Genomic DNA, 27,615 nt, shown 5'->3' on the forward strand with positions numbered 1-27,615 from the left:
TGAAGGATAAAACAAACAACACACTCACCTGGCAGAGTTTTCCAAACCCTACCCACCCATTTAACTCTCCTGAGTCCTTACTATCTTTATATCTTCAAAGAGGTGCTCGGTTAGACCCAATCTAACTCCTAACCAATTTAGGGACTTTGGGTCTGAGTATGATGTCCGGTGGAAAGCCTCCTCCTGACAGTCGGAATCTCCTAGACCGTGACGGAACCCTTCCGACCAACTCGGTCGGTTTACAATCCGCCCGACTGATTATGATGTTCGTGATCAGTTTGTAAACTGCACAGTCTTTCCGAATTGGTTCCGACCGAGTCTCGAAGAACATTTGTCAGTCGGATCCACATCGTACAGCTCTATGAACTGTGTCTCCAACCGAGCGATTACGTTGTCGGTTTCCAACAGCCTTTCAGAGTCGGCCTGTCCGAAACGATAAGGGTGTCGGAAAGTTACTTTTGGGCCCCCTAGAAGGGCCCACTTCATACTGCTGCCTCCGGTTGGGGGCCGAGATGGTACATAAGGGAACCACTGAAAAAACCCTGCACTGTGTGGCAGGCACCATGGGGGTGTCTGCGACAGGGTGCAGAGTTTTCCGCACACCCCCCCATTTCCCCATAGGAGCCTGTGTTGTTGGCCGGAACATGGGCTCCCATAGGAGTCAATGGGAATCCAACCGCATCATAATCGGTCCGGAGGAACCACAATCTGCATGTCTGTCGGTCCCGATTCAAAGTCGGTGTCAGGAAGAGGAAACTCCGACCGACATCGTAATGAGGCCCTTATTTCTTAGCGAGATCTAAGTTTCCTTACTATGCAAAAGGAAATGTAGGGACATTTGCCAGAAAGATTACGTATGGGGTGGTGGCCGGAGGGAGGTCTAGGAAATCAGTTATCTGGGCCAGGGGCTATCCTATGTGATTGTCAGTGACTGGGGTGGCTATGGCTTGACAAGGATTTTTCCTTCCATTTGTTCCTCCATTGGGAATGTCATGAAACTCAGTGGCAGATTACGATGGCGGTCAATCGAGTGTCCAACCACCATAGTTGCGGGAATGGGACCAGCCAGCAGGTAGTCAGCAGTCACACCTGCCAAATTACGATCCGACCACCACGGAGGCAGTCGGAAATATGCCTCTTTGCATTGAGGCTTGTGATGCATCAGAAGCCACAATGCCATAAGGCATGTTTGTAAACATCCCTTCACCCTGTGGCAGGCAGGCACCATGCGGTACCTGCCACACAATGCCGGGATGTTTAGGGGGTACCACAGGTGCCCCTTAAGGCCCATAGCAGAGGGCCACAGGGGACAGGGGCTCTGCTAGGGGCCCCAAAAAAGCCTTTCTGCCAGAAGAACTGACGTGAAAATGCTGGTGGGAAGGTGGATTGTAATTCCCATGGCGGTGCCTGAGAAGGCACCCCCTCCATTGTGGGCAATGCGACCAGACTGACTGCCTGACGGGCTCTTTGAGCACCTCGGAAGCTGTTGGTCGGTCCCTGGGTAATGCGGTCTGACCGGGCGCATCCTAATGCAGCGGTCTGACCGCAGTTATAGATGTCAGTCACAGCCAACATCGTAATAGGCCCATAGTCCTCTTGGACTTTGAGTATGCATGTAATTAGGTGGGCCCTGTGTACTTCCTGTATGTGTGTTATTACTAAGTGCAACCTTGGTTGAAATATCGTCTGTGAGCAGGCAAATCAATATATCTGCAGTGACTAGAATTCACCTTGCTAAATCAAGAGATTTAAAAGGCAGAAAGGTTGAGATCTGAAGAACCGGGCAACGAAGCACAAGGTGAAACAAAAGAAATAGAATGATTGCTCCACACCCCCTTAAACCTCTGATAAATCAGCAAATCTTGTATCCCCTGAATCAGCAAAGAGTTTCTCCACGCTGGTCTTATGTCACAGGAGTTCCAAAAACTGGTAATGTTGCCGGGGGGGGGGGGGGGAGAGTTTAAGTTCTTGCTGTCTCACTTCCTTTATTAATCAAGTTGCTATTAGCTGCTCAGTAAATTAATATCCAGCAGGATCCACCTGTCTTCGATGACCATCAACCCCGAACAAGATAGTCCCAGGGGCAATAAAGGGAAATCAAATATAATTTTGTAAAATATAAAAGTACCTTTCTCTTGTGTCAGAGTAGACATCAGGGAGGTGGCCCAACGAGCCCTAAATGCCTCTCTTTACCCGGTATTCACCGGGGCCATGCCACGGGACCCTCAACAAAAATTTGAAGAGCGCCTCCCGGACAAATTTAGTGTAGGCGATGGCTTCCTGCCGCACGGTATCCTGGGGCTTGTGGTCTGCACCACTGGCATGTCCCTGCAGTCTAATTTGATTCTGCAGTCAGGCAGCATGTCGTTGGGGTGGATCAAGGCCCACAATAGGATTATCCCACTATATTGCACACAGGTCTCCAAGAGAGCAATTAGGCCTTTAATTCAAGTTGATCAATTGCTCGCCACTATGTAAAATGAAGGGTCGTAATGCTCAGCTGGCCTAGGGGCACCAAGCTGATTCTAACAAGCACCCCTCTCAATAGTGAGAGTGATTTAGTTCATCAAGGGCGCATCAGCGTGATATTCATGCAGTAGTAATGTTAGGCACAACTCCCCTCACCAGCGTCCCTCAGGAAATAGCTGACTCCCAGGTCTTCTCCTTTGGTTGATCTCCAGGGAGCACAGGGAGAATCAGGGCCCTTCAGGGTGATTGCTGATGCAGGCCCAGGCGCTCCTGGGCTCCAAAACCTTATGTGCGGAGACAATCCATGGGTGCTTCCCTACAGTACTTGTATAACAGGTGGCTGCACGGCAATCAATCCTTGCACCACTCTGCTCCTTCCCTCTGTTGCAACCAGACTAATACAAGCTCACAAGAAGGTGGTGTCTTCCTTGCAAGTTATTGCCAGCAGCCGGGCTTCTCCAAGATCTCCATGTCTGCCAGGTCGGGGCAGGTTGCAATCAGGGCAGCATGCAGGGTTCCAGTCGCTGGTGCTCCAGCGGCAGCGGGCTCCTAACTATACCCGCAACCACCTCTTGATGTTACAGTTAGGCCGCTACTAGGTCTCCCTCCATGCCTGAAATGACATCCCCTCCATCATTTTCCACACTGGGGTGAGTATCCATATGGGATGTTCCCTGTGAAATAGCGTGCACTTTAGTAAGCGTTCTACAAATGATTGCCACACTTTTGCAGTCTGTTGGACCACGTATGGCATGCAACTTATAACTCCGGCACCCTCCATCAGAGCTGTTTGAAGTCTATCTGACTGAACACATCCCCTCAGTAGCCTTTATTCACAGTTGTCTCCCTCATCCAGCCACCGGGCAGCATCACATATATGTATTTTTAACTAAATCAATGCATGAGTACACCACAGCACACAACGAAACATCACAGAGCAACAGAACTTCAATGTACACACAAAAGTATGTACAGAGTAACATATGCCCTGGCACCATGCATGCACCTACGTTCATCAGTTCCCCAGGAAAACTCCAAATATCTGAAACACAGACAAATACAACAACACCTCATTTTATAGGAAGTTACATTGCAGGCAGTGACACCTTTCATTCTAAGTACCTTGCCATTTCCAAAGCACTATAGCAAAAGCACATCATTTACCCTGTATAGCTTAAGTTATATGGCTGATCTGCCACTTTGCAATATAATACATTCACATAATCAGATGTAAAACCTAGGCCTAGCTTGTTAACTCTCTCACACCTCACTTTACCTGATGCAACAATTGTTGACAGATTAATACATGTCTCTAAACAACAAATTGACTACTACAGTCCAACCTGGCCTGCCACTTCCCCATCAGCCCAATCCCACAGTCCCACATCCTGTGTCCCGATGAGTACAGCAGTGTCTGAGCAGGTATCCACCAAAGCCTACATCCACCATCATCTCAGCCTCACCGCAGGGCACGTAGCCAGGTCATCATATGGAATGTTGGATGTGTCAGGAATAACAACATGTGAAAGGTCCAGCACAGATCTAGAGCAGGACTCCCTTATATACAATCCCTATCATGCACACAGGTCTGATAGAACACACACTGCACTCAATACATTGGGACACAAATATCTTGGGATACCCTATGCTTTGCCAGGCCAGGTCTACATTCCCCTGGTGGCCCTGTGCCATTCACCCACCACTGTTCACTCAGGCCAGCCAGCAGGGCATGGGATAGGATACCTACCTGTACAGTCAGGACAAGGTATCAAAATGTCCCACTTGGAGTCACAGCACTAAAAAAAAGGACAAAGTGACAACAGTCCACACAGAGCTGGCATCAAATCTGCAGGTACCCAAAGGATGTTTCATCATCCAAAACCTTGGCCAAGGAAGACACACATCTCCAAACTAAGACAATTTCTCACATACAAAAGACAGGGACAGGGAAATGCATTTGCTGGCATATGGCACAAATAATGTACCTGCACACAAGTCACAAGTCATTTCAGCATCCAAACACAAAACTTACTATCAGCTCATTATCATGTCCTGGACACAAATTGGGATTAATGTAAATCTTCTTTACTTAAGCAGGCAATTCAGATCTGGTCAGATGGGCAGAACCAACATTCATCAGTGAGGCAAACATACCACAACAGGAGCATATGGAACAAAACTGAACAACACAATAAACATAACAAAATAGAACAGCACATAGGGATCACATGCATTTAGAAGACAGAAACAAACATACCTCATAGCCCACACATAGGGGTGAGACTGGGGCCTCTAGTACAATTGCTATTGTCAACAGTTGACATTTCCGCACACGTGCACTCAAAAAGATACCCCTACATGTGAAAAAAAGGAGGAAATGTCATGCAGCTAGTCTGCCTCACATGGTAGTGAAGCTGCCTCCTGTAGCCATGTCCGGAACACCTTTGATAGATCCATGACCATGTGTCTCTGACCCTCACCATACAAAGTCCTACACCCATCCAGGGGCCCTTCACGTAACAAATTGTCCAAAAGCTTAGCTATTGCAATCCTGTGGATGCACACAACTCACTCTCTGCACAGTAGCCTCAGCACTATGCCATTAGTGAGTTCCTGCACACAAGTGTTGCAGTGTTGGGACTGCAGTGGCCTCACAATGCATGCAAATGGCCTCGTGTGTGATGAGCATTTACAAATCCATCCTTTCATTGGATAACTTTAAAAACATCATCTGCAGGAATATCCCTCTCTGCATCCACTCCAATTCAAGGAGGTTGAACCAACCCCTCACTGGGACAAGTTCATCTGTAACTCTGCAACACAGGTTTGCAGCATACAGCCATGTCCAGAAGATATCTATTAATTACAAAATAGGTGCATTACATCGTGTGCACAGAGAGCATGACACAAACATTCGTGTTCGGACAGCTGAGGTGAGAGATGTCCTGTGCCAGATGTAAAATTGAATGGAAGGCGGTTGGGCATCATGACATACTGTACATTGGTAGTGTCTAGTGTGTTCTCACTCCTCGCCCGCGGAGGACTCACAATATATCATTTTTCCATAGCTAGAAAGCAGTGTCCAAACATTTCAATATATAAGATCAGCAGTCTCCAGGCTCCACTCATTACTTGCAGGTCATGGGTTACGGGCTGATGCACCAATTCAGTGTCTGTCCCTCTCCACATGTACCTCATCTCAGCCATCAGTGTGCCATGTCACAAGAAATGGACCCCAGCAATGTCAGGATCTTCCTTCAACTGGGCAACTGTAAAGTGCTCCCGGACCCTGATTAGGTCCCCCACTGAGCTCAAACCTTTGTCTCTCCATGCTGTCAGTACTTCACAACAATGCTTCTATGGAAATGAGTCAGGACATGCAGAATGAGAGACGGAGAGTACGGATCATATCCTTCAGTAGCCACAGGCCCACTTCCCCAAAACCACACTTTCACCAGGCTGTCAGCTGCACAGGGGAACTTTGCTTCAGGGAGCAACATTGATCCCGCAATCTCACGTGCCCTGCATTTTGAGAACATGCCCAATTTGTATAGCTGCCTACCAAACACACTTTACACTGGCCTTTGCAGTGGTCCTGCCACATAAATTTCCATTTAAAAATGCACAGCCTGGACAGCCACTGCTTTGGCAGATGCAGCCTCCACAGAGCCATACTTATCATGCCACTAATGCAGATGAACCCTCGAAGCATGGAGGTGGCACCAGGCACAGCCACTGTATGGTGAGGGCAAAACCCAAGATAGAGGGGAGCATTAACTTCTTAGAAAGTGAAATACAGCCTTTGCCTGTAACTGGAAGAGTGATCATAAAAACCATATGTGGACGTAATGAGGATATGGCCCTGCTAAGATTCACACAGTGAGACACTTTGCATCATCACAGTTACAAATCCATAATTTCTCAAAAACATGAAGCTTACGCATCACACACATGGATTGTGGGTGTCTCCTGTCACTCAAGGTTGCCCAAGAGAGATACAGTCAACTGTGTTCAAGTATAATCTCATAGGCATTATCGAGACTGGGTGGGAGACTGTACAATGCATGAATGGTCAACATGGCAGTGCACAGAATCACTTTGAGTATCTCTTGTACCAGCCAATGGGTTGTTGATCACTGCAGGTGCTACCAGATCAAGTACAGGTAGGTTCAATCCAGTCAGGAATCAGGAAAAGTCTACCTTGCATCAGACTAGTGAGGAATGTATAGGCCACAACAATACACTGTGTAGGATTCATGGATGCCTGCCTGACTAGTGTGCATCTGGGGCAGGTGATCCCTAATCATCAATATCTACTGGGTTGTTGTTAAGCAACAGAGGAGGCAGAGCAGGAGTTGCCATGACTTATCTCACTCCGTGGGCATTCCAGCTTGTCATGCTGAAAAGTAAAAGCAACGCAGTTGCGCAATCAGATGGGTGTGATGGGTTTGAGCATCTGTCAGCATAGCTAACATCACAGCTTGCAACTGAACCACAGTCTATGGATGACCTAGTGATGCCCCTGTTTACAGCAAAGCCTTGGGGATATTGGCCCTAGTCAACACCCAAGTCTCCAGCCCCATCCACTCAGTACTGATTTCAGTACTTGCCACTCATCAGTGAAATATTTGGAGACGGAATCCCTCGGGGATGAGCAAAATGGAGGGCCAAACAGCAACGTAGGATGCAGTCATCATGTGTGGACTCGGGGGCGCTGCACACTACACACTATACAATGTGTATGTGTATTGGGTCATCTTCTGAGAATGTCATTCACAGCTATTCAGCATCCATCTCCTCAGGCTGTAGTGTGTGCTGATAACAAATAATTCCATTCAGAATTTGCAGATTGTGTACTGCAGAGTTGTAGGAGTACTCATGAGTCTCAGGACGTAGGATCCACCAACATTGTTGGAGGGACCAGTGCACAGCCTATTGTGGAAGATAAGCTGCCAGCATTGAGAGGATGCCGAGGGGAGAGGGGAGCTCAATCTGTGGCTCTCTGACAAAATTGACATTGCTGTCCTCAAGCCAGGGGATATGGGCTCATCTTGTGAGGATAAGGGATATGTTCAGAATTGAGTTTGCTTTGACCACATTTGGCACTCAAACACTGCCCCCTAATCTGTGAAAACATCCAGGAGACCCACTACAAAGACATATTGACCTCAGGCTCTGTGGCATTGTTCAATGGGCTAAATGGGACCTCGTATGAACCAACACAAGGGCTACCCTTGCCAATCCAGAGTACAGGATGCATAAATATTGGAAATGGAAACATGTATGGAACTGGGTATAATGTTCCAGTGTCACATGTGTCTCTTGTTACAGTGCAATGTTTTTTCATCAGCACATCCAGCGATATCATTGCAATGCGTCTATCTCCCTTAGTGTCCCCATACTTCTGACATTCAAAGTCAGAATGCCATTGGTAGCTATGTGTGTAGTGTACTGGGAGGTGTGGGGATGCGTTTCAGGATTAGTCTGCCCGCAGGTGGCCCATCAACACACATCCTGGAGTATTCACTTAGGGGGCTATGGCCCTCTTTTCACGTGGCCCATGTGGACAGCATTGTCTTCGATACCTTAGCATGAGCTCTGCAGCCAGGACGCTGCTTTGCACACGTTACTACATGGCTTTATTTTTCCAAAGACTTTATTCATACTTTTCACACGAGAACTGTCTGCTGTGTGCATTCTCTGCCAGTTCTTGAGATTTAATCTGAAGATTGTGAGCAAGGTCGATAAACAATGCCCCTTGTTATTCTGTTCTGGTCAGGCCCCAGCACCTAGACAAACCATACCTGTTAGAAATGAGGGGGCTCTGGTTGACGCAGGTGTGAACCCACAACAAGTAGGGACCCTTTACTTCTTGTCAGGGCGAAGGATGACTCCCCAGAATAACCCCTGCTCACCCTCTAGGTGCGTGGCGCGAGCAGTCTAGGCTAAGTCTCAGGCGTACACGGTTAAGCAAATGCAATTACACATACAGTAAACCCCTTGCATGCACCACAAACGGACACCAATCAGGAGGTATATAAAAATAGGCTTTTATGTAGATTCAGCAGATTCAAATACAAGGCCCAGTAACGTTAAACTGATGGGGCCACAAGTCTTAGGAATACGGTAAAGTTCTCTTTGTTACGGAAAGTTCTTTAGGCGGGCACAAGGTAACTGTGGGCCTCAGCGCACTTCGTGCTGAGGCGGCGTCCGGGAAGCACACGGCAGATGACAGGGAAATCAGAACGTTGCGGACCCTGGATCCGATGCGAGCTCGCGGTCAAGTTCGTAAGTACAGTACCTTATTTCTTGACGCAAAGGCGGGAGTGGGATTTCAGCGGCTCTTCGACAGAAGGGCGAGGCGGCGTCCGAGGCTCCCACACTTCACGATGGGGGTCTGATCTTCAGGCTCACGACAAGAGCGGGGTGTTGCAGGTGGCGGGTGAACAAAGCGGGGCAGCCGGGCACGCAGATTACATCCGGGCCGTCCGAGGCTTGGAGATGCTCACAACATCGATTCCGGCGGGAGGGTGAAGGTGCGCAGCGAGCCTCCAGCGAGCGAGGTGACAGGGGCAGCCCAGCACAGCGTAGGGGGAGCGGCTCCGATCGAGCGAGGCTCTTCCCAAGGCAGGGGCGGCTAAGCAGTCCTGGTCACGGCTCAGGGAGGGACTGGGGCACGAGGGTCACAGCTCCGGCGAGGGAAAGGACACCACAGTCCAGCGGCAGGCGAGTGAAGATCAGGTAGAGCCCAATGGTTCTGGGGCTCAGTTCAGGGGGCAAGCTCAGTTCCAAGCCCTTGGAGATCGTTTTGAGAAGCACAAGTCTTGAAAGTAAAAATAAAGCAAAGTCTTCAGCAACAGTTTCTCTTCTCCCCTTTGGCAGCAAGGTCACCACTGCAGGCCAATCCCCCAGGACAGGGACAGTCTTCCTCCTACAGCTTTCCCGGTGCCTCCTCCTCAGGCAGAGATTCTTCTTGGTCAAAAGCGGATCTAGTTTCTTAGGCGCAGGGCTCCTACATTTATACAGCAAATCTTTTGTTCTCCCAGGCCAGGGGGGCCCTTGCCTAGTTCAGTCCGGTTTCTGAGCACTTTGTTTACGCGATGCAGGCTTCTTCTTTCAGAGTGCAGGGCAGAGTCCTCAGACGCTCCACAGGGGGCGGAGCCGGCATTGAGGTGGCAGAGCACTGTCCTATTCAGAGCCTAGGAGTACTCCTCCCACCCATCTATCTGTCGATCGTCCTATTCACCACCAGGCTACCTAGCCCTGCCCATCTGGGTTCCCCCAGCCCTGTCACTCACACCATCCAGACATCAGATACACATCACGCAGAGGCGGGCTGAAATGTTTAGGTACGCAAAGGCCATCTTTCTAAAAGCGGCATTTGCAAACCCGGAATATTAAAATAAACCTTACGAAAAGATGTACCTTATTATTCCGAGTCCAGGCATACTAAATTCGATCTTCTACCATGTTCCCTGGGTCGGTTAGGATCATAGGGTGTAATAATCCAGGCCGCCCATACTGGCCTACGAGAACAGTGTAGCCTTGCAGTAGTGAACAACAAGATGGCGGTAATTCACTACTAGGACATGCCACGCATCTAGGCTTGTCCTACCTTATGCTCACAACGCACCCTGCCCGTGGGCCTACCAGAGGGGTGACTAACATGTAGCTAAGGGAAGGTTTCAGGGACCGGCAAGTGTGGGCACTTGCCAGTCAGCATGTCAGTACCAGACTGCACGCAGGTTCTGCGATGGCAGACCTTAGACGTATTTTACCGGCCGCTTCTGTGGGTGGCACAACCCGTGCTGCAAGCCCACCAGCGGTGTTTGTATTTACATGCCCTGGCGCTCCTGGCGCACTTTACTGGGGTCTGATAGTAAACCAAACAATCCAATCATGGAATCCAACCAACATATACAATTTACATAGGGAGCACTCGCACCGCGACACTGGTTGGCAGTGGCACAGCGCGCTGAGCGGCCAACACCATAAAAACACATGAGGCACAGCGACAAAAAGAGGAAGGGAGACTCACGCCAAGGTGCCAGGTCTAACACGTGTCCCCTCCAGCTGAAAAGTGGGGAGAACTACCCTACCCCAGGGAGTTCCTCATCACTAAGGCGGAAAAATCTGGACAGACCGTCAGCATTGGCGTGATCTGTACCAGGGCGATGCTCCACCGTGAAATCCATACCCTGTGGGGAAATGGACCACCTCAACAGCTTTGGATTCTCACCCCTCATATGCATCAACCATCTGAGGGGCCTGTGGTCCGTCTGAACCCGGAAGTGAGACCCAAACAAGTAGGGTCTTAGCTTCTTCAGCGCCCAGACCACAGCAAATGCCTCACGCTCAATAGCACTCCACCTCTGTTCCCGTGGAAGTAACCTCCTGCTAAGAAAGGCTACGGGTTGATCTAGGCCCTCCTCATTAATCTGTGAAAGAACAGCCCCCACACCATGCTCTGAAGCGTCTGTCTGAACGATAAACTCTTTGGAGAAGATGGGAGCCAAGAGCACGGGCGCCGTGCACATAGCAGTTTTCAAGGCCTCAAAAGCTTTCTGACAGGTGTCAGTCCAAATCACTTTCCTGGGCTGCTTCTTCGAAGTCAGCGCTGTCAAGGGGGCAACCATGTTGCCATACCCCTTGACAAACCTCCTGTAGTACCCAGTGAGACCTAGGAAGGCTCTCACCTCTGTCTGGGTTTTGGGCGCCTCCCAATTCAGGATGGTTTCTATCTTGGGCTGAAGGGGTGCCACCTGGCCACTCCCAACTTGGTGTCCCAAGTACACCACGGAACCCTGCCCGATCTGGCACTTACTCGCCTTGATCGTGAGGCCTGCCTTGCGCAGCGCCATCAACACTTCCCAGAGGTGTCGCAGGTGTTCTTCCCAAGTGGAGCTGAACACTGCGATGTCATCCAGGTAGGCTGCACTGAACGAGTCCAGCCCAGCCAACACCTGGTTGACCAATCTCTGGAAGGTGGCAGGGGCATTCTTCATCCCAAATGGCATAACCTGGAACTGGTAGTGCCCATCTGGGGTGGAAAATGCTGACCTCTCTTTGGCCCCCTCGGTCAAGGCGATCTGCCAATACCCAGACGTTAAATCAAACGTGCTGAGGTAGTGGGCAGCCCCTAGCCGATCGATGAGCTCATCAGCTCTGGGGATGGGGTGTGCGTCGGTCCTAGTGACCGAATTGAGTCCTCTGTAGTCCACACAGAACCGGAGTTCGGGTGTGGCTCCCGGCGCTGCAGCCTTTGGGACCAAGACCACGGGGCTGGCCCATGGACTGCTAGAAGACTCAATTACCCCGAGTGCAAACATCTTGGAGACCTCCTCCTTGATGCATGTCCTCACCCTGTCAGTCACCCGGTAGGCCTTGTGCCGCACAGGTGTACTGTCCCCAGTGTCCACATCATGGACGCACCAATCAGTGACACCAGGGACCAGGGAAAACAGATCAGAAAATTGTCCCAGCAACTGGCGACAATCATTCTGTTGCTCAGGGGTCAGGGTGGAAGAGAGGATGACACCATCCACTGACCCATCTTGCTCCTTGGCTGACAGGAGGTCAGGAAGAGGTTCTGTCTCCTCTTCCATTCCAGCATCTGTTGCCAGGAGCATGCCCACTTGGGACCTCTCCAAGTGGGGCTTGAAGCGGTTGACATGTAGGACCCTTAAGGGGTTCCTAGGAGACTTCAGGTCCACCACGTAGGTAACAGGACTCTTGCGCTCCACCACCTCAAAAGGACCTGTCCACTTATCCTGGAGCGCGCACGGCTCCACGGGGGCTAGGACCCATACCTTCTGTCCAGGCTGAAGCTCTACCAGAGTGGCATTCTGGTCGTACCACCGCTTCATCTCCTCCTGGCTGGCTTCCAGATTTGCCTCAGCAAGTTGCCTGAATCGCCTAGTCTGATTCATGAAGGCCAGCATGTAACTATATACATTCTGGGGAGGTTTCCTGGGAGATTGCTCCCAGCCTTCCTTGACCAGACTTAGAGGTCCTCTGACTGGGTGACCATACAGAAGCTCAAAGGGACTGAACCCCAGAGACTTCTGTGGCACCTCACGGTAAGCGAAGAGAAGGCATGGTAAGAGGACGTCCCACTTACGCCTCATGGGTCCTTCTAGGCCCATTATCATGCCTTTGAGGGTTCGGTTGAATCTCTCAACCAACCCGTTTCCTTGGGGGTGGTAAGGTGTGGTGAACTTGTAGGTTACACCACACTCTTGCCAAAGAGATTTCATGTACTTGGACATGAAATTGGTACCTCGGTCAGACACCACCTCTAGAGGGAATCCCACTCGGGAGAAAATTCCCATCAGTGCACGTCCCACCACGGGGGCCGTCACTGTCCTCAGAGGAATGGCTTCCGGGTACCGGGTGGCATGGTCCACCAGGACCAGGATGAACCTATTGCCCATCGCTGTCCTGGGGTCCAGTGGCCCTACAATGTCAATCTCCACTCGCTGGAATGGGGTACCGACCACAGGGAATGGCTGGAGTGGAGCCTTCTGCTTCCTTCCACTCTTTCCACTTGCCTGGCAAGTCTGGCATGTCCTGCAGTGAGTATCTGAACTCCTGCGCATTTGAGGCCAATAAAAGTGGGCGACAAGCCTTTCAAAGGTCTTGTTCTGCCCCAAATGCCCTGCCAATGGCACATCGTGAGCCAGCCCCAGTTGGAAGGCTCTGAAGTCCTGGGGTACCACCAGCGCACGGGCTGACCCAGGCTCAGCAACCTTAGGCTCTGTATATAGGAGGTCGTTCTCCCAGTAAACGAAATGTGATCCTGACTGATCACCTGCGGCCTGGTCTGCAGCCTGCTGCCGCATACCCATGAGAGAAGGGCACTCCTTCTGCGCCTTACAAAATTCCTCCCTGGTGGGACCCCCTTCCTGCTGCCAATGGGTCAGCTCCGGCAGGTCTCCCAGTCCAGCTATCTGCTCCCCTGTAGGCTCCAGGTCTGCTTCCTCCTGGACTGTGGGAACTTCAGGGGCCGGCTTCCCGCGCCCCTTGCTCCTTCTCTCTGAGGCCGGTTCCTGGGCCTCCCTCTCAGGCTCCAAGACCTCTTGAGTACCTCTACTGGCTGCCATGGACCGTGTGGTGACACACGCCCAATCCGGCATACCCAACATCTCCAGGTGAGCACTCTGCTCCACCTTAGCCCAAGGTGAGCTCTCCAAATCGTTCCCTAACAAACAGTCTACAGGCATGGCGGGCCTCACAGCTACCTGAAGAGTACCAGAGACCCCCCCCACTCAAAGGGAACCTGAGCCACCTTGCAGTGCCTCTCTGTGTTGTCAGCGGCAACAACGGGATAGAATGCATTGGGGACCACCTGCTCCTGAGACACCAGGTGACACCTGACAGCTGTCACACTGGCTCCTGTATCTCTAAGAGCTTCCACTCTATGGCCATTTATGGTCACCCACTGCCTGTACTTCTTAGTGTTCTCAGGCAGCTGGGTTGGAGGGAGCACTTCACGGTCTCCTAGCGAGACCAGGGACATCTCTGCGGGACCCCACCCACCTTGGACATCCCTCTCCTCCCCCAAGGCTACACTAGTCACCTGCCGGGGTGGAGCACCAGTGGGTGCTGGTTTACCGAACAATGGACACTTTACATCAGAGGCAAAATGCCCCAAATTGTTACACCTGTAACATCTGACGGGCCCCTTCTGAACAGGAGGACCTGTCGGGGCCCCGGTCGGTTTCTGGGGTGGGGGAGGCTGAGAACCCTTCCCTTGGTTCTCTTGAGGATTACTTTGGGGTCCTTTTGGGAACTGCTTCTGTTTACCCCTGTCCCCCCCACTCTTCTGTTGGGGACCCTGCCCACCTTTGGCGGAATCTCCCACAGGACCCTTGTGGACCCTGGTACTGACCCAGCGGTCCGCCTCCTCAGCAAGCTTCCTAGGGTTAGTCAGCCTACTATCTATCAGGTGCTGGCGTAGCTCAGGAAAACAATTACTGGACAAGTGCTCCCATGCCATTAAATCAAGAAGCCCTTGATAATCATTTACCTTACTACCTTTTACCCAACCATCCAGCGCTCTGCAAAAGAAAGTCACATACTCCACATACGTACTATTGGGAATCTTAGTGCAACCCCTGAACCTCTGTCTATATAACTCAGGGGTCAACCCATACCTAGCCATCAATGCTTCCTTCATATGGGCATAAGAATTATGAACATCAGCAGGTAAATCTAACAGTGTGTCCCGCCCTTCACTCAGGAACCGTCCCCACAACCCCGCTCCCCAATCTCTCTCAGGGACCCAGTGGGAAGACATGGCTACCTCGTAGGCTCTGAACCACTGCCCGATGTCGTCCTTCTTGAAGAACTCCTTGACTACATCCTTGGGAATATAAACTCTTGGTTCCGCCGTTACGGGCGGTGTGCTGCCACCAGAGGGATTAAGCTCCAAACTTTTTGCTTTCAGCTCCAGCTCCCTCAGCTTCATGTCATGCTCTAATTGTAGTTTCTTTTCTTCCATGGCTAATCTTTGCTTTTCCATATCCATTTGCCCATGAAGTTTTGCCATCTCCACCTCGTGTGCCCGGGTTGCTGCCCTGTCTGCCAACTCTTCTGGCGACAGGCCTCTGCCAAACTCGTGGACACTTTCTGGTGGAACCATTTCCACCGGATTCTCTGGTGCCTTTGACTCATGCCAGGCCCTCAGCGCCTTCACAAGTTGGGTCTTGTTTTTCAATCCAGTTTGGGCAATCCTGAACTTGGAGCAAAAACCTTTCAATTCTTCATTGGTATGATTCTGAAGTGCGCCTTCTTCCCAATCTATGTCCTCAAATCCAGAGATTATAGAAGCTGCCCTTCCGGCGGGAAGTGAACCAGGCATGGTTTAAACAACGGAGATTCTTGGCAAAACAAAAACAATTGCTAGTCTTGTGGCTGTGTTACTGGTCTGCTCTCACTACGTGGTGATCAGTGGTTCACTATACGCAAACCACAAATGCAAATCCGTAAATCCCACCGCTGCCACCAATGTTAGAAATGAGGGGGCTCTGGTTGACGCAGGTGTGAACCCACAACAAGCAGGGACCCTTTACTTCTTGTCAGGGCGAAGGATGACTCCCCAGAATAACCCCTGCTCACCCTCTAGGTGCGTGGCGCGAGCAGTCTAGGCTAAGTCTCAGGCGTACACGGTTAAGCAAATGCAATTACACATACAGTAAACCCCTTGCATGCACCACAAACGGACACCAATCAGGAGGTATATAAAAATAGGCTTTTATGTAGATTCAGCAGATTCAAATACAAGGCCCAGTAACGTTAAACTGATGGGGCCACAAGTCTTAGGAATACGGTAAAGTTCTCTTTGTTACGGAAAGTTCTTTAGGCGGGCACAAGGTAACTGTGGGCCTCAGCGCACTTCGTGCTGAGGCGGCGTCCGGGAAGCACACGGCAGATGACAGGGAAATCAGAACGTTGCGGACCCTGGATCCGATGCAAGCTCGCGGTCGAGTTCGTAAGTACAGTACCTTATTTCTTGACGCAAAGGCGGGAGCGGGATTTCAGCGGCTCTTCGACAGAAGGGTGAGGCGGCGTCCGAGGCTCCCACACTTCACGATGGGGGTCTGATCTTCAGGCTCACGACAAGAGCGGGGTGTTGCAGGTGGTGGGTGAACAAATCAGGGCAGCCGGGCACGCAGATTACGTCCGGGCCGTCCGAGGCTTGGAGATGCTCACAACGCCGATTACGGCGGGAGGGTGAAGGTGCGCAGCGAGCCTCCAGCGAGCGAGGTGACAGGGGCAGCCCAGCACAGCGTAGGGGGAGCGGCTCCGATCGAGCGAGGCTCTTCCCAAGACAGGGGCGGCTAAGCAGTCCTGGTCACGGCTCAGGGAGGGACTGGGGCACGAGGGTCACAGCTCCAGCGAGGGAAAGGACACCACAGTCCAGCGGCAGGCGAGTGAAGATCAGGTAGAGCACAATGGTCCTGGGGCTCAGTTCAGGGGGCAAGCTCAGTTCCAAGCCCTTGGAGATCGTTTTGAGAAGCACAAGTCTTGAAAGTAAAAATAAAGCAAAGTCTTCAGCAACAGTTTCTCTTCTCCCCTTTGGCAGCAAGGTCACCACTGCAGGCCAATCCCCCAGGACAGGGACAGTCTTCCTCCTACAGCTTTCCCGGTGCCTCCTCCTCAGGCAGAGATTCTTCTTGGTCAAAAGCGGATCTAGTTTCTTAGGAGCAGGGCTCCTACATTTATACAGCAAATCTTTTGTTCTCCCAGGCCAGGGGGGCCCTTGCCTAGTTCAGTCCGGTTTCTGAGCACTTTGTTTACGCGATGCAGGCTTCTTCTTTCAGAGTGCAGGGCAGAGTCCTCAGACGCCCCACAGGGGGCGGAGCCGGCATTGAGGTGGCAGAGCACTGTCCTATTCAGAGCCTAGGAGTACTCCTCCCACCCATCTATCTGTCAATCGTCCTATTCACCACCAGGCTACCTAGCCCTGCCCATCTGGGTTCCCCCAGCCCTGTCACTCACACCAGCCAGACATCAGATATACATCACGCAGAGGCGGACTGAAATGTTTAGGCAAGCAAAGGCCATCTTTCTAAAAGCGGCATTTGCAAACCCGGAATAATAAAAAAAAACCTTACGAAAAGATGTACCTTATTATTCCGAGTCCAGGCATACTAAACTCGATCTTCTACCATGTTCCCTGGGTCGGTTAGGATCATAGGGTGCAATAATCCAGGCCGCCCATACTGGCCTACGAGAACAGGGTAGCCTTGCAGTAGTAAACAACAAGATGGCGGTAATTCACTACTAGGACATGCCACGCATCTAGGCTTGTCCTACCTTATGCTCACAACGCACCCTGCCCGTGGGCCTACCAGAGGGGTGACTAACATGTAGCTAAGGGAAGGTTTCAGGGACCGGCAAGTGTGGGCACTTGCCAGTCAGCATGTCAGTACCAGACTGCACGCAGGTTCTGCGATGGCAGACCTTAGACGTATTTTACCGGCCGCTTCTGTGGGTGGCACAACCCGTGCTGCAAGCCCACCAGCGGTGTTTGTATTTACATGCCCTGGCGCTCCTGGCGCACTTTACTGGGGTCTGATAGTAAACCAAACAATCCAATCATGGAATCCAACCAACATATACAATTTACATAGGGAGCACTCGCACCGCGACACTGGTTGGCAGTGGCACAGCGCGCTGAGCGGCCAACACCATAAAAACACATGAGGCACAGCGACAAAAAGAGGAAGGGAGACTCACGCCAAGGCGCCAGGTCTAACAATACCATTGCAGCTGTTGTTCTGAAATCGTACTTTGGTATTATTTGGATACATGCATAGGGAGGACACACTTGGAGAGGGACCTTTCCATGGAGAAGAGCGAGACAGCACCTATGATGTAGAACTACCATCTATAGTCTTAGGTATGGGGTCTGCGGGCAAAAAGCAGACATCTTCTAATATATGATAATATTGTTTTTTAGCAAAGGGAGGGAGGATAGGCTCTATTGTCTTTTATGATGACATCTCCCTTTATAATATATGGATGAGCTGCTATGCTGACTATATTTGTATTATGCATTTTCATGCTTGTTGTGGCACGTATAATGCATGTTAGAGTATGTTAGTTAAAATAAATATTTTAAACTGCTTTGTGTCTCTGTCAGATCTTATTGTGGACAGGTACAAGAGTGCGAGTGAAAGGGTGTGTCTTGCAACCGCAAGTGCTGAGAGATTCGGGAGTGTTGCATTCTGGGGTGTCTAATCACTTGTTTGTCTGGGAGTGAGTAGGAGGGCAAGTGAGACTCTATAGCTAATCCGTCCTGGGCTCATGGGTACTAAGGTGGTAGGATGACTCAGTCCCCACACCCTAATGTCCCATAATCCTACGCATAGTTATGTTCTTGGGCAGCATCCATGCAATAATCTAAGCAATGGACTGCCATTCAATGTTCATGCATTAAGACATAAAAGCACTCAACACCTCCATTTTAGGGCAGTAACCAAGGGGACCAATGAGCAATCTGTGACAACATCTACCTACAAAGGGTAACTTGGCACTTATGCCCACACACAACTCAGACAATGCAAGGCTAGGTGGAGGGAATATGTCCTGTGATGCCAGTAGTTTTTGGATATGCCATTGTTCTCCTAGCAGCTATTTCAACAATAGGTAATGAACAATCAGTGGCAGACAGCAAGCTACAGCCAACACGTACTACATCCTCAACTTTCATCTGGCAACTGTTTTTGCATACTTACATCCACCTAATCTTCACATGTGTACATTTCAACATTACCTCTTGCCCTGCATAATCTCTACTTGTGCTGGTCTAACCCTTCTCACAGTACATGCTCATCTCTCAACCTATACATCTTACACAAGCTCTTCATAATCTCCCTCTTGTGCAGCTATCCTGAAAACCATTTCTGCCGTCCAAGCTCCACCCTTGAACTCTAACTCTTCCACCCAGACTCTCACAATCTCATACTGGTGTTGCCCTTCTTACTTCCACACCTAAATTCACAGCACCACTCTTCATCACTATGTACACAACACCTCTCCAACACATGATGTGTCCTCAATGTACTGTACTCATCTCCTTCTCAGCAGACGTTATACGTATCATGTCAAATGTACACCTCTCATCACCATTTGCACCCTCACTAATGTCTTGGACAGCACTTTCATCCCAATGTGCAGCATCACATCCACCTCTGACATTCATACTTAACACCTTACCACATCTCTCACCCAGACACCATACATTGCTCAATGAATATATCCTCATTCATTCGTATCTCACCATTCACTCACCCTACTCTGATTAAGTTCTAACAATAGTCATTTCACAAATAACTGCATCCAACTTCCAAAACAACATACATCAACTGGACAACACCTCACATCTCCCCATATAGCTCCCTAAATTACACAACTGGTGTATACCCTTGAAATACACGTATCCACTTTGTTACAATTAACAAGTTGAACCTTGTCTCACTGTGGGCCTGTCACATCCACATCTCAGTTCCTTGCTCCATACCTCCATTGACTTTGGCACTTTAACAACTACCTTTATCAGTGACACTGCCTGTCTCAGTCATCTCTCCCCGTTGTACCACAGACTACAGCTCTCATCTCCTGTCAGACTCCAAACGTGTCTAGCTGGTTTGCCCTCAATCACATCTACCTATTCCTACCATACCTTGCCCGGGCTTTAACATCAAGCATACCTCAAAAGTACTCCATTGTCATCTATGCACAAATGATAACCTACACACAAATCATATGCTCAATTACAAATGATGTTTGGTTACAATTGTACAGACAAAACAATTGTCAGTGGAAAAGTGTGCAAAAATTCAAAATCTCAACCATTCTCAACTCTTCTCACTCAGCACTCATCCCTGTTGAGCAGTGGCCAAAGTGCCGCGATTACATTATGCTTGTCAGACTACTGTTGTGGGGGAGTACCATAGGATTCCATGATGTTCATCGAGGCAGGGGCAGGTTGCAGTCACATCCATAGCACTCACAAGTGATGTGACCACATGCCTAAATGTTGATGCATTGTACTGTACACTGTGTGAGGGGTGACCACAAGTCAAGTGCTGCATGAAAGCCAACACAGTTTTAAAAATTAACATTCCAGGCTGTAAACAGAAGGTGTGTTTGTGCCAAACACATTGACATCCCAGCCCATTCCTAAGTGTACCTAGTGAGGGGTGATGTGTGTTGATTATGCATTACCCTGATGCACTATGGATGCAAACCCGGAGGCAGGTCCTTCTCCCACCGTGCCGCCAAGACCTGGAACACCCTCCCCCTCAACCTTCGACAAACTGAAGACCTGCTGACCTTCAGGAGACGACTCAAGACGTAGCAGCAGCACCCCTCCCCCCGCCCCCCCTCAGCGCCTTGAAACCTTCACAGGTATGTAGTGCGCTTTACAAATGAACTGATTGATTGATTGATTGATTGATTGATTGATTGATTGATTGATTGAAACCCAAGGGAGGAGTCTGTCCACCTGTAGCTCGTAACATTGACAGCACACCAAAGGCAGTGCTGGGCTCTGTAGTCATTAGCATTTGTGATGCTCTGGGCAACTGAACACAGGCAACGTCAGCCCTGACTGGCACACAGCATCCACCCTGAACTAAATCCACACCACAACACTCCAGTTACCAACAACTGAGGTTCAGACTGCTTACATGAACTGAGCAAAGAAGGAGATTGCAGTGGAGCATTGTCATGTTGTAAAGCCACACCTTCTGCTGTGTCACATGAGGGGGCTAGAAGGGGCATTGGATGACCAAGCACACACAAATGTCATTCACTCAGAATGCACTACCAGGACTTGACATGGCCTAGCATTCCCAACCGGACAATTAGATGAACGCTAAAAATACTCTTTGAAATGAATAGACTTTGCCTAAATGTCTGAAACATAAATGAGACACAAAGACAATGCAGCACCCAGCATTGTCCCTGAACAACTAGATAAAAATATTGGACACAACAAGCACAATCCACTCCTGACGGTATAGTCACAACTCCTAATCCATATGTGTTTAAGTCACATGTGTGTCACCTAACTGATATGACTATTACAGCCCTTGGCAAATACAAACTGCCTGCCATCTTAGGTACAATGTTAGGTGTGTCATATTCCATCTCTGAATCATATGCCTGAAACAACAACATTTAGAACTTGTGCCCATGTGTGAAATGCACTACCAAGTTGCTCAAATGGGTGACAAAGGTAGACACATACTCATGATACATATCCCCATGATGACAAACAAACAAACCTTGTCAAACCAGCATACACTATAGGTTTAGGAACATCATAAAGCTTATCAGAATGCCTCCCAAAAAGTTGAACAAACAACCAAACCACAAGCCTGAAGTACCACACATTGTGTCTTGGTTACAGTCAGTATGTCACACATTCTCTCTGGCCATGTAGACACATTCAAAGTCACTTATTGCACAAATACTCATTAAAAAGCTTGGCCAACATATTGAAACTAACATCAACCTGGGATAGACCATACATCCCCATACCTCTGCTTAACATACTCTGGTCTGATGCATCAAACATCTGGCTGTTGGAGCAAATGCACAGCTATGTGTGCCCCCATACAGAATCTTTTTTTTTTTTTCGCCGGTAACCAGAGGAAGCGCGTTGTTTAAAGAAATATGGAGCCTACATATTGGGCATAAATATACAACAACAGTGTTGACTGAATCTTGCCTATGATACGTATTGACGAAAAAAGAATCCGACTGTTATTTGCATTATCCGGTGACGCACATACGATTGTACTTATACGCATACCTTTCAGCTACTTGGAAAGGTTATACACCTTTTTGCATGAACGTTTGTATTTTTTGGAAGCCGACCCTTTTGAAGTTCGTGGAGTTCGTTTCCTAAAAAATCCATGCCCTGACGAAGTTCGTAAAGAACGAAACGCGTTGGCTGAGTTTGACTTTTCTGGGATTTGAATAAGAATAAAGGAACAACTTTTGGGATATTTGAAAAGACTTTTCCTTGAGTGCACCGTCCCTTTGTAAAAAAAATTTGTATATCTGGTTTTCCAGTAGAGCACAAGTGCGGCTTGCTCTGGACGTGTCTTTGCACCAACTAAGAAACTGTATATTGAATTTGGATCTGGTGTGCTCCACATTGGTCAGCCGTACGGTCCTTCTGTTCACATCCAAAGGAACATCACATGAGCATGATGTGGCCGAAGTCCATTTCCATGAGTTGTGAAATGCCCAGACCCTCACACTCTAACTGTGGCAGGAGGCCACAATGACTGCATGCCATAACCAGCATTCTAATTGTGTGACAACCATTTATGCACCATACGCTGTGTACGCATGCAAAAAACACCTACAACAAGTTTGTCTCTGTAGGGACTGTAACAACTGTAAAACACTGTACATGTCCTGGACACACACTAAAAACATGATGTCCCCAAACAAAATCAGGTTGGAATGACTGACCTCTTATTGTACAGGCGCTGGTCAATGCAGACCACTGACACTGACACTGAGGTAGAGTCCTGGGAGGCAACAGAGTCAGGACACTGTCAGAATAATGCCTACCTTACACTCACCATGGGCACAGGAACTGTATCAGATAGGTCCACAGCCTTGATGGGTATTGGCCTGCAGTGGAATGCCACCTGTGGCAAGGTTGTCATTGCCACTTGTTTTCCAGATCTATAGAAGGCACAGACATGGGTCCACCACTATCAAGTCACATACAAGTATTGTACCATTTATTGGTGTACATGGGTGTGTCCAAAGTCACTACCATGTAGTCAAAGTTCATATGTATCAAGGAGTATTGATGAAACACGTTGCAACACTTGCACTATGTTGACATCTGAAAGCACGAACCATGTGGAAGTGAGTTTCCTAAAGAAAGCTTTGTGACTTCATGTTACACCCATAGACAAAACCAATGTTAACATCGACATCTAGCCAAAGTAGGCACAAAAATCTTGGATACATACTGTTAGAACTGGGGGTCTCTAGTTGGCAATGGTATACACCTTTGTCCAAATAGGGACCCTTGCTTCTAAGTCAGGATAAGGGGAGTACACTCCTAGATAACCCCTACTCACCCCCTTGGTAGCTTGGCACGAGCAGACAGGCTTATCTCAGAGGCAGTGTGTTAAGGATATGTAAACACATACAGTAATACAGTGAAAACACTACAGATAGACACCACACAGGTTTTATAAAAATAGGTATTCTTTATATAGACTTAACACAAGACCACAAACGACAAAAATCCACAATACTGTACTTTAAATTGCTTTCAAGATGGTAAAAGTTACTTAGTTCAAGTTGATGATAAATGCCACACAATTCTCACAAATGTACTTGGATGCGTAAAGTAAAATAAACAAAAGACTCGCAGAGTGAGATGCGTCGGTTCCGTGCTCCCGGGGGAGATGATGCGTCGCGCCGCAATGCTTGCGCAGAGTAGGGGATGCGTCATGGTCCTTACCGGTGCGGGGGTGATGCCTAGGTTCTCGGCCTAGGTTCTCGGCGATGTGCAAGATGGTGCACCGATGCGATGCAACAATCCTGGTGCGATGCGAGAAGATGGTGCCCTTGATGCGGCGATGCAACAGCGATGCGTTCACGCCCTGGCAGCCTTGTGACGACTCTGTACTTTGGAGCCATGACAGGACCTGCGACACGCTTCTCCGGTGATGCGATGGCGACCCTCTCGACGGTGTAATGCTTCTCCGGTGATGCGACCGCAGACAGCTTCGACGAAGACACGCTTCCTGGGAGATGCAGCGGCGGCACGCTTATCCAGCGATGCAACAACTACAGCTGCGGCGGTGACACGCTGCTTCTCGTTGTGTCGCGCTTCCAGCTCCCAGCGACACGCAGGCTTCTGCAGATAGGATTCCCAGCAAGGAAATTCAGAGAGGAGCTGGTGGTGAAGTCTTTTGTCCCTGAGACTTCAGCAGGAGGCAAGCACAAGTTCCAGCCCTTGGAGAAATATTCTGTAAGATGATGAAAGTCCTTTGGAAAGGAGTTCCTTCTCCTTTCCTTGGCAATGAAGACACGACTGCAGGCCAACTCCTGCAGCTTTCTTGGTTCTTCTCCTTGGCAAAAGGTTTGTCGTGTTCCCGGAATTGATCTAAAGTTCTTGGGTCTGGGTTCCAATATTTATACCCCAAATTCCTTTGTTCTCTGAAGGCAGAGTGGCCTCTGCCTAGTCCAAACCAGTTCTTGAGCACTTTCTTTACAGGACTCCTTCTTTCCTTTCACAGTGCAGGGCAGAAACATCAGACGCCCCACAGGAGGTGGATCCAGCATTGTGGAGGGAAAGCACAGACGTGGAGCACTTTGTTGACATGATTCCTTCTCTTTTTTCACAGTGCAGGGCAGAGACATCAGCCGCACCCCAGGAGGTGGAACCAGCATTGTGGGGGGAAGGCCCAGCCCTATTCAGGTCCCAGGTGCAGCTCTTCCCTCCCATCTAGATGCAGATCTCCCTATTCACCACTGGGCTGACTCATTCTGTCTCCTGGAATTCCCCAGCCCTGTCACTCAAACTCCAGACAAGGAATACACAACCTAGAAGATGCAGGCTTTGGATAGTTAGACAAGAAAATACCTACTTTCTAAAAGTGGTATTTCCAAACACAGAATGTTAAAACCAACTTTACTAAAAGATGTGTTTATCATTCTGAGTTCAGGCATACTAAATTCTAATTTCTACCATGTTCCCTGGGGCAGTTAGGATTATGAGATATAATAATCTAACTGCCCATTCTGGCCTATGGAGAACAGGTAGCCTTGCAATAGTGAAAAACGAAAATGGCTGTAATTCACTATTAGGACATGCTACACACACCAGGGCATGTCCTACCTTATACTTACAATGCACCCTGCCCTTGGGCCTACCATAGGGGTGTCTGATATGAAGAAAAGGGAAGGTTTAGAGACTGGAAAATGGGTGCACTTGGTCAGTCAGCATGGCAGTACCAGACTGCACATAGGTGCTGCAATGGCAGACCTGAGACACACTTTACAAGCTGCTTCTGTGGGTGGCACATCCAGTGCTGCAAGCCCACCAGCAGCGTTTGATTTACAAGCCCTGGGCACACATGGTGCACTGTACTAGGGTCTGACAAGTAAATCAAATAACCCAATCATTGAGTCACTAATCAATACAATCATTTAACATAGGGAGCACTTGCACTGTGGCACTGAATAGCAGTGGCACAGTGCCCAAAGTATATAACCAGCAAAAACATATCAAAATCAGAGGCAATCTGACAAAAATGGAAGGGAGACTCAAGCCAATGATGCCAGGTGTCCCCTCCAGCTGAAATGTGGGGAGAACTACCCTTCTCCTTGGGAGTTCTCATCACTCAGGCAGAAAAATCTGTACAGACCATCAGTGTTGGCGTGTTCTGTACCAGGGCGGTGTTCCACCATAAAGTCCATACCCTGTAGGGAATTGGACCACTTCAACAACTTTGGGTTCTCACCCCTCATCTTCATTAGCCATCTGAGGGGCCTGTGGTCGGTCTTAACCAGGCAGTGACTCCCAAACAAGTATGGTCTCAGCTTCTTCAGTGCCCAGACCACAGCAAATGCCTCACGCTCAATTGCACTCTACCTCTGTTCCCGTGGAAGTAACCTCCTACTGATGAAGGCTACAGGTTGGTCTAGGCCCTCTTCATTAATCTGTGATAGAACAGCCCTCACACCATGCTCTGAAGCGTCTGTCTGAACAATGAATTCTTTTGAGAAGTTGGGCACCTGAAGCACGGGTGCTGTGCACATGGCAGTCTTTAGGGCGTCAAAAGCCTTCTGGCAGGTGTCAGTACAGTTCACTTTCTTGGGCTGCTTCCTGGAAGTCAGCTCAGTCAAGGGTGCAACAATATTGCCATACCCCTTGATAAACCTCCTGTAGTACCCCGTGAGTCCTAAAAAGGTTCTCACCTGTGTCTGAGTCTTTGGGGGTTCCCATGCCAGGATGGTATCAATCTTGGGTTGCAGGGGCGCCACCTGGCTGCTCCCTACCTGGTGCCCCAAGTACACCACGGAACCCTGCCTGATCTGGCACTTACTTGCCTTGATCGTGAGGCCTGCCTTTTGCAGTGCCATCAACACTTCTCAGAGGTGGCGCAGATGCAATGTCATCCAGGTAGGCGGCACTGAAATCCTACAGTCCAGCCAACACCTGGTTGGCCAACCTCTGAAAGGTGGCAGGGGCATTCTTCATCCCAAAAAGCATCACCCGGAATTGGTAGTGACCATCTGGTGTGGAGAATGCTGACCTCTCTTTGGCCCCATCAGTCAAGGCGATCTGCCAGTACCCAGACGTCAAATCAAACATGCTGAGGTACCGTGCAGCCCCTAACCGATTTATGAGCTCATCAGCTCTGGGGATGGGGTGCGCGTCAGTCATGGTGACTGAATTGAGTCCTCTGTAGTCCACACAGAACTGGAGTTCAGGTTTGGCACCAGGCGCGCCAGCCTTTGGGACCAAAACCACTGGGCTGGCCCAAGGACTGTTTGAGGACTCAATCACCCCTAAAGCAAATATCTTGGAGACTTCCTCCTTGATGTAAGCTCTGACCTTGTCAGTCACTCTGTAAGCCTTGTGCTTCACAGGAGGACTGTCCCCGGTGTCCCCATCATGGATGCACCACTCAGTGATACCAAGAATCAAGGAAAATAGATCAGAGAATTGTCCCAACAATTGGCGACAATCTTGCTGCTGATCAGGGGTCAGGGTGGAAGGGAGGCTGACTCCATCCACTGACCTATCTTGCTCTGTCACAGACAGGAGGTCAGGAAGAGGCTCGGTCTCCTCCTCCATTCCATCATCCATCGCTAGGAGCATGCCCACTTCGGACCTTTCTAAGTGGGGCTTCAGGTGGTTAACATGTAGGACCCGCAAAGGGTTCCTGGGAGACCGCAAGTTCACCAGATAGGTGACATCACTCTTGTGCTCCACCACCTCAAATGGACCGGACCACCTGTCCTGGAGCGCACAAGGCTCTACAGGGGCCATGACCCAAACTTTCTGTCCAGGTTGAAGCTCAATCATAGTGGCATTCTGATCGTACAACCGCTTCATCTCTTCCTGGCTGGCTTCCAAATTCGTCTGAGCGAGCGCTCTGAATCGCCGAGTCTGGTTCCTGAAGGCCAGCATGTAACTATACACATCCAGGGGAGGTTTCCTGGGAGATTGCTCCCAGCCTTCCTTGACCAGACTCAAAGGTCCTCTTACTGGGTATCCATACAACAGTTCAAAGGGACTGAACTCTAGGGACTTTTGTGGCACCTCACGGTAAGCAAACAAAAGGCATGGCAAGAGGACGTCCCACTTATGCCTCATTGGTTCTTCAAGACCCATGATCATGCCTTTAAGGGTCTGGTTGAATCTTTCAACCAGCCCATTACCTTGGGGGTGGTAAAGAGTGGTGAACTTGTAGGTAACACCACATTCCTTCCACAGGGACGTCATATAAATAGATATGAAATTGGTATCACGGTCTGATACCACCTCTCTGGGGAACCCCACACAGGAGAAAATACCCATCAGTGCACGTCCCACCACGGGGGCCATCACTGTCCTGAGCAGATTGGATTTCAGGT

Source organism: Triturus cristatus, chromosome 9, assembly GCF_964204655.1.
Source record: "Triturus cristatus chromosome 9, aTriCri1.1, whole genome shotgun sequence".
Classification (NCBI taxonomy): domain Eukaryota; kingdom Metazoa; phylum Chordata; class Amphibia; order Caudata; family Salamandridae; genus Triturus; species Triturus cristatus.